Source organism: Scylla paramamosain, chromosome 11 (genome assembly GCF_035594125.1).
Source record: "Scylla paramamosain isolate STU-SP2022 chromosome 11, ASM3559412v1, whole genome shotgun sequence".
Taxonomy (NCBI): domain Eukaryota; kingdom Metazoa; phylum Arthropoda; class Malacostraca; order Decapoda; family Portunidae; genus Scylla; species Scylla paramamosain.
Genome location: NC_087161.1, coordinates 28793523 through 28802631, shown reverse-complemented (window position 1 = coordinate 28802631; position 9109 = coordinate 28793523). Strand labels below are relative to the sequence as shown.

At 45.4% G+C, this 9109-nt stretch overlaps 1 protein-coding gene across 1 annotated transcript in view; it reads left to right on the top strand.

Moving 5' to 3' along the window:
• The first annotated feature begins 5259 nt into the window (after window positions 1-5259).
• Window positions 5260-9109, top strand: part of LOC135105230 (ammonium transporter Rh type B-like) — a 20891-nt gene continuing 17041 nt past the window's right edge. The window contains exon 1 of the mRNA XM_064013399.1: window positions 5260-5275. The gene's annotated coding sequence lies outside the window, so the exon portion shown is untranslated. The remainder of the gene's footprint in view (window positions 5276-9109) is intronic.

Here is a 9109-nt window from a genome sequence, read left to right as displayed (position 1 = left end):
CAGGAGAAAGCTCATGACAACCTGGCTAATCGGCTTTTTGATCTTTGAGAATAGTTGTGGTGAGAGAGAGCAAAGCGTTTCTGTAAATGGTCATTTGGCAGGTATTCTCATTCGCTGAGAGTTCCCATCTTAACTATTTTCACAGACCTCATAGATGCTTAGTCTGTCTCTCATGTGTGTTTTTCCCCAATTGATGATGCAGAGTCCTTGTTAAACTGTCATTAGAATCACGAGAACACTCTTTGAAGCCCTAATAGCCTCCAGTACATGATTAGACAAAACCAGCCTCTGGCAATCAAAAAAAGAAAAGTTGAACAAGGGTGCACATTGAGTACCTTGAGTGATGAAATACTGTCTCCCTTATTGTACTCTTGCAAATATACCGTTTATGATTCGTGCAACTGATGATACAGAACATGGAAATACTCTTTTCTTAAGCTGTACTAACTTCCAGTACACCTTATTAAAAAGTAGTCACCATGAGAAGACGAAACACTTGAGCACCCCAGATGCCAGCCTTCTTTGTAAGAGGATACACCTGTCTACCTGCAGCCTTAATTTGAAAGCACCTTCATTATATTCAAAAAGCTCTAGTTGAAGTCACACGGATTTTTAAGAGTATCTCTGTAGTTATAGTGACAGATAAACAACATTTCTACATTATGAACAAAAGAAACACTCTCGAGAATTCCGGGTAATCATCTCTGTGGCCTTGAAAAATAATCGTGTGTGAGGGAGCAGAGTGTTTCAGAATACGGGACCTCGCTACCCTGTTCTCATCCTGCCTTGCCCCTGAACCTTTCAACGGCCTCGGCTACACTCCATACCCCATATCTAAACCCCTTCCCCATCACCCTCCACCCACCGGTCCCCCGTCCACTACCCATCCCCTTCCCCTCTCTCACTCAGCCTGCCCAACCCCAGCCTGATCGCTACTACCATCACGTCGCGTCAGGCTTGCCACTCCTCCCTCTGTTCCTACTCCTGCCCTCCTCACTTCACACTCCCCAACTGAAACACTCATACGCAAGACCGAGAACCGAAAAACTGCTAAAGCGAGAGAATCTAGTGAAGGACAACCGTGAAATAAGAATTATATTCTCAGACAATTTCTGCGCTGCACCTCCACCACATTCAGAAGGCTCTAGTAATTGAAGTTTCACGGGTTTTTAAGGGTGTTTTTATGACTCTAGTGACAGGTTAAAGATTTCTCTGTGGCCCTTGAAAAGAGTCGTGGTGAGAGAGCGATCTAGCTGGAGGACCATCAGAATAGCGGCGCCTCTGCTACTCTTAAGCAATGGCGCTCGCAGCAGGCCACCACCAGTCTACCCTTACCAATTGTAGCACCCCAGCAGCAACAGCAGCAGCAGGGTAGTGGCGTCCCTTGTCACCACCAAGGAAGCACGATTGGGAAGGGAGAGAGAGAGAGAGAGGAGAGAGAGAGAGAGAGGAGAGAGAGAGAGAGAGAGAGAGAGAGAGAGAGAGAGAGAGAGAGGAGAGAGAAGAGAGAGAGAGAGAGAGAGAGAGACTGTCACTTGTTTTCACGCCACCACTTCGTTTCTCTCTCTCTCTCTCTCTCTCTCTCTCTCTCTCTCTCTCTCTCTCTCTCTCTCTCTCTCTCTCTCTCTCTCTCTCTCTCTCTCTCCTCTCAATATCATCTTGCTTCCAGTCTATCTTAATTTTTAATTTCCACTTGTCTTGCTCTATTTCTTCCCTTAACCCCTCCTTCCTTTTATTGAATTTTATTGCATCGATTTCTCCTACATTTGCTCACGTGTTCATCCTTTTCTCTTTTTCTTACTTCCTTTCTTCCTTCGTTCCTTCCTTTCTGACATTCCTTCTCTTCTTTTTAGTTCCTATCTTTATAACGTCATGTAACACACACACACACACACACACACACACACACACACACACACACACACACACACACACACACACACACACACACACACAAGAAAGAAAGAAAAGGGGAAAAATATATCTTCCCATTAGGTTATGTTAAGTCAGGCAGGAATTGAATACTTGGCCTTTTAATCGCACATTCGGAGACAGAGGGATAAGATTGAAAAAATAATTGGTGACTGAGAGAAGAGGGCAGAGTGAAGAACAGGGGGGCTGATAGATAAAGATTGTACTACACAATTGGGTGACTGATAGTGAGGGAGAGAGGGAGAGAGGAGAGAAGGAAGGAGGGAGGAGGGAGAGAGTGGAGCGGAAAGGGGGAGGTAATACGAAGTGGATGAGTACTGAAGAAGAGGAGAGAGAGGGGATGTTTGAAAAATTACATGAATTAATTGATTTAGTGTGTGTGTGTGTGTGTGTGTGTGTGTGTGTGTGTGTGTGTGTGTGTGTGTGTATCTGAAGGCACTTAGGTAAGCTCTTGGTATACACACACACACACACACACACACACACACACACACACACACACACACACACACACACACACATATACACACACAAAGCTTTAGGCCATTAGGCATTCTTCATCTGCTCGTCAGGACCTCCTTGTGTGTCATATTCCAAGGCTCTTCAGGACCCTGTTGCTTTGTGTGTGTGTGTGTGTGTGTGTGTGTGTGTGTGTGTGTGTGTGTGTGTGTGTGTGTGTGTGTGTGTGTGTGTGTAGCAAGGACTTACCTAATGCTCTTCACACACACACACACACACACACACACACACACACACACACACACACACACACACACACACACACACACACACGCAGGTAACTTAATAATGATAATGATAATGATAACAGTGGTTTCTTTACTTACGTATTAATGAAAGTCTTCAACCTTCCTTGCAAACAGTGTGTCCTCCCCCCTGTTCACCGTCACCTCGTATTGGCTACTTCCCCGACTTGCACACATATCCTTCCCCTCACGATTTGCTTTTCACCTTTATTTGTTACCGTCCACCACCACCACCACCATCCACCACCACCACCACCACCACCGCCACCACTACTACTACTACTGCTATTACTGCCTACTGCTACTACTTGCCCCCCACAGCACGACCTGACGGAGCCACTCACGGGCCACTCGGCGACTGATTGACCTTTTTTTTCGGGCACTAGTCACTGTGGACGGCAAAGGAGGGAGAAGCAAACACGCAACTTGAACAGGTGGTGCGGAAGAAAAAAAAGAAGAAGAAGAAGAAGAAGAGAAGAAGAAGAAGAAGAAGAAGAAGAAGAAGAAGAAGAAGAAAGAAAAGAAAGGAGAAGAGAAGAAGAAGAAGAAGAAGAAGAAGAAGAAGAAGAAGAAGAAGAAGAAGAAGAAGAAGAAGAAGAAGAAGAAGAAAAAGAAGATGATGATGATGATGACTGATGATGAGGAGAAAAATAAAGAGAAGGAGAAGTAGAGGAAGGGGGAGGGAGAGGAGAAGAAACAGAACAGGAACAATAAGAACAAGAAGTAAGACGTGTGAATCACGTCTTCTCTCATTAATCATTCTTGTGCCGAAAGGAAGCGAGCCTGTTGGTGCGCGTCTGTTATGGGAGCGTGGATGCAACCAGCAAGGTTAATCGCACCACCACTAAAAAGCCGCGTTATTTGTATTTAGGAGGTCGTTACATAGAGGAGAAGGGCGTAGGTACTTCTGAGGAGGGAGCACGTTGCAGCATCAGTGTGGAGGGAGTGCCCCAAGGTTTTATTGTGGACACAGGGGCACATCACGGTGCGTTATGTCATGCAAAGGCCTTGCTTAGTTGAAGGCCAGACAGGATATCCGTGACGGTTGCTTCAAGACGTAGCTTTGAGGTGGTCGACAACAAGTAACTAAGGTCAGGAATTTAACCCTCCATCCATTTGCCTGCGACCACTGGTGCTACAGCACACATGTGGCAGGATTTCTCCGCGCCACATTTGTCACGCACACACACCGCTGCTTCACGTGCACGGCACATCTCTGTTGTATTATTTTTCCTCATTACTGCCACCAGGAGAGTCCATCCAACCTTAAGGGAGTCGGCACATTGGCACCACAGGTGTACAGTACCTGGTTTGTGAGGTGACTTAGTGCGGCTTAGTAACTGTGGTGACGAGGCCGACACGGAGAGTCCGTGTCCCTTTATTTGAGTGATGTACTCTCCAGTACAATAGACTCAGAAGCTGCGGAAAGTGTTACCGCGACAGGTTCCTCTGACGTGACTAGCACGTCCTCCGTGGTAACCACACACTCAGTCCCGACACCACGTGTCGCTCACATTTACGCAGGTGTTTCCTCCAGTGAAGGAGTGTGCTGTCACTACTGGGCGTGATCTGTTCCCTCCGGTGAGGCCTGAGCGATGGTCCCCGGGTGAGCAGGCCCGGGTCCCGCGTTATCTCACCACCTGCCCCGCCGCCCTGTCCTCACATTCCTGCACGAAGCACCTTTGTTTTCTCAACCGCCGTGCCATCCTTGTCCCAAGTGTGCGTCTGTATGTGGTGTGAGGACGTGTACACGGACGTGCACCGCTTATCTACTCACGGAAGATCATCGGTAGCATAACAAGTTACGTATCTACGCGTCTTTCTGCTTGTCGCTTTCTTTTCACATTCTTTCTCCGATGACTTCACTGGATATGTCTGTTAATGGCCGGTATTTGTTATTTTTCCCCTTCATTATGTATCTAGTACTGTAATGTTGCGATGTCCGTGGTTGTCGCAGCATTGACTTTGAGGAATTGTGACGCATGACGCAGCTCACCCATTGGTGCACAGCCAGGGGGTGTGTACCTGGCCCTCGCCAATCACAGCGATCGACAGGCAGGGCGGTGGAGGAGGTGGAGGAGACCTATGATTGGCTGCGGCGTTGACGGTGGCGAGGACGCTTAGATTGACCATCTCAATAAGTGTCGTAATCTTTCGCCTCGCTTCCCAGGGGCACCCCCATGAGTATACTAGACGAAATATTATGGGAAGATCTGTCAGCAAAGTAGACTAGAGACTCCTGGCAATACAGGACGCCACCTCCGTCACGCGGGCCATGCACCCACACCGCGGCACCCCGTCCTGCACAACGCACCAGACTTCGGTCACGGGAAGACCCCCTCGAGCCTCTCAGCCTCGGCGGCTCCAAGCAGGCTCCAGCAGCCCCACTTCCAGGACCACCTCATTCACTTTTCCCTGGACCCTAGGCGTCCCTGCCACTCCTGTCAACCTTCAAGAGCCTTCCCTCGTGACCCGGGTGTCCTCAACGAGCAACAATCATGAAGCTGTCCCACGTGCACGGCTACTTCGTCCTCGTGGTGCAGGCGATCTTCTTCGTTTCTCTTCTGCGTCTTCGTCAGGGTGAGGGATGAAGCAGCAGTGAGTCTCTTGGTAAGGCACTGGGAGTCATAGTTGTGTCACTTGTGTGTGTGTGTGTGTGTGTGTGTGTGTGTGTGTGTGTGTGTGTGTGTGTGTGTGTGTGTGTGTGTTTGTGTGTGTGTGTGTGTGTGTGTGTGTGTGTGTGTGTGTGTGTGTGTGTGTGTGTGTGGATGGTCGACGAGGCTGGTCAAAGTAATGCAAGGAAGAAAAAGTTGCCATTAAGTTTATCGCGTGTTGAACCCGTGAACCAGCAAGGCGGGCGGTGTTACGAGTCGCTTCCCGCTGCATGATGTGCCCGTCGCGGTGACAGTCATGCCTCTCGATCCTCAGCAGGAGCACTCCTGCTGCTGCTGCTACAACAGCAACTATAAATACAAGGCTGCTACACACTACTACTACTACTACTACTACTACTACTACTACTACTACTACTACTACTACTACTACTACACTGCTGCTGCTGCTGCTGCTGCTGCTGTTGCTGCTGTTGCTGCTGCTACTGCTGTTGTGCTGCTGCTGCTGCTGCTGCTGCTGCTGCTGCTGTTGTTGCTACTACTACAACAACAACTACTACTACTACTACTTCTACTACTACTACTACTACTACTGCGACAACAACAACAACAACAACAACAACAACAACAACAACAACAACAAACAACAACAACCAATATTTACTACCCACTACTGCTTGTAACAAGAACAACAGTAGATTTTTCAAGAGCCACGCACCCTCGTCACTTTATTCATTCCACTCCTTAACTAAGTGTGCCCTCCTTAGCTAGTATGTCTACACCCTCCTCCCTTCCCCATGTTGCTGATAGAAGACGCTTTCCTGCATTCATACATCAAGACGAGGCTCAACAAACAAAATGGTGCACCAGTAACGCCGAGTGCTTGTGTGCTTACTGTGAAAACACCCGCCTTTCTCTTGGATCTGTTTTATGGTGTTCATTGTGAGTGTCAGCCACAAAGCCTTACTGTTGCCGCCGCCTGACGCCCGTACCCCTGCCCCGCCTGGCCCGCCCGTGTTCTCTTGGCGGTGATAGGGGCGGGTACAGCTGTGTTGGAGTCGCCAGCAAGCCACACCATTAGTACTGCTGTTACTATGTACTACTACTACTACTACTACTACTACTACTATACTACTACTATTAATACCATCACATCCACTATATAATTGACTTAATGAGAACATTGTCACATAAATAAAAAAATCCTTTTGTATAATGGAAGCTAACCTAGAGTAACCTAAACCCAAACCAACCTCACCTAACGCAACTCAAACCCAACCTAACCGTAATTTAACATAACCCACCCCGGTCCGGCCTAAACCCACTCCAACCACAGAAACAGGACAGGAGGAGAGCCAGAGTGACGAGAGAGAGAGAGAGGAGAGAGAGAGAGAGAGAGAGAGAGAGAGAGAGAGGAATGAATACAAAATATATTCCACTTAGGCCTATAAAAAGATCCTGTGCTTAGGCTTTCGCGCGCGCGCGCGCTCGCGCGTGTGTGTGTGTGTGTGTGTGTGTGTGTGTGTGTGTGTGTGTGTGTGTGTGTGTGTGTGTGTGTCTGTGGAATAAACATATTGACGTACGTAAGTGATTGGTTCTTTTGTGTCTAGACGACCAACACACACACACACACACACACACACACACACACACACGGATATGTTAAGATTATTTTTTTTATTCTTCGCTCATGATTACTTCAACTCTCTCTCTCTCTCTCTCTCTCTCTCTCTCTCTCTCCTCTCTCTCTCTCCTCTCTCTCTCTCTCTCTCCTCTATCTCTCTCTCTCTGTAGTTGTTACTGTTGATATTCTTTCGTCGTCGTAGTTTTAGTAGTTCAATTCAATATTCAATTTCAATATTCTTTATTACACACAAGATGTGTACACAAACTAAAATACATACTAAAACTAAAAGAAAGAAAAACATTTCATTTAATTATTAAAAAAAAAGACATAAATTTATACTAAATTAGACAATATCATACTGAATCCGACGGTCACTCGGTGCACAAAAGCATCAATCAACATCTTAGTTTCCCTTACATCTAAGATTGTGGTATCACATCTATCCCCTCATCAAACACAATTCACGAATTTGTGCACCAGTCCGTGCAAGTTCGTACTGGTCACACTGCAGCTGCGTCCAAACCTTATTGATGTCTCCAATATTCATATTAAATTTGTATTGAAAGATATCTTACATTACTGCCCATTATTGAATGTCTTCCATAAACCCCCATTCTTCCTATTGTTCTTATAACCATATTGTCTGATGTTAATATTTGGTTTATAAAAGCAATCTCCCGTTTTGCGATACCACATTTCTGGGGGCATAACATTAGCAATGTGAGGAAGCAGACTACAGTGTGTGGTCCAGGGCAGCTTCCACACTCGACGCACTGCAACCACTCCACGCTCGGTACAACCGCTTCCATGCTACCATCACACACATTTAAAAGTTGACTACCATAAAAACTAGAACAATATTTAAAAAACAAAGTATTTCTTACATGTGACAGTCCACCCTTAAAAACGGGATAAAAATGAATTACATTGTTCGTTAAAAATCAGTCACACATTTAGAAGTATCACATTTAAAAATATTTCTTCCTTAAAACATTTCCCAGGTGTACAATTTCCTCCATAATATCAATAGTTTTACCATTAATTTCTACATTAGGAATTATATTACTTCTTTTATTAACCGTGGAAAACTATTAATTTGCTTTTCTTTTCGTTATACACAATGTCATATCTCGATGCATAATCTACACAGATGCTTATCATCTTCTTGAGAGCAAAAACACTTGGTGCTAGACCTTTTAGGTCATCAGCAAACCCGAAGGCTCCTGCATAGGTGCCACCCATGTAGCAGCCAACACCAGAGTCTCGCAATTCCGTGAGTAACCCGTCTACATAAACACAATACAGTATAGGAGAGATCACACCACCTTGTTTGACTCCATTACTCACTTCAAATGTACTAGACAGTAAGTCATTCCATCTTACGCTTAGTTTTTGATTTACGTACATGTTTAACAATAATCTACATATAAGAGGACATACATTACGTTTCAATAGAATATCAAATAATTTGCAATAATTAACTCTGTCGAAAGCCTTGCTTGCATCTAAAGTAAACCCATAAACAGTTGTACCTTTAGATACATAATAAGACACAGTTTCTCTCACCATTGCTGTACACATAGTAGAGGATGTTCCTTCTTTGAACCCAAACTGCAAATCATTGGTCAATAGTTTATCCCTTTCTCTCATCAATACAATATTATCCAGTATTTTACTCATCAAACTACTAAGAGTAATCGCTCTGTAATTTTCACTGGTATTAAGATTTGCCCAACGACCTTTAGGAAGCGGTATCATAACCCCTTTCATCATGCTGTGGGGAGAGAAACCGTGCCTCAACATGGCTGAAAACAGTACAGACAAGTGTCCGTATAACACATCACCAGCATGTATGAGATGGTCAGACATCAGGTCACCCTCACCTTCTCCCTTTCCAGGCCTCACTCTCCGCAGTGCTTGACGCACCTCATCAGGCGTAATCAAGAGTATACTTTCATTACTATTTTTCTGACAAGAAATTACACTGTTGATGGCAGATTTTAAGCTATCCATCTCATTTGTATCGTATGAGGTACTGTTGTAAAGCTCTTCAAACTTTCCTTTAAATAAATCAGCTATATCTTTAGGACAATGTTTTCCATCAACTGCCTTAGGCGTTTTTTTCTTCTGTTTTCCCTTGTTTCTTACAGATCTCCAAAACTGTCTACCAGAAG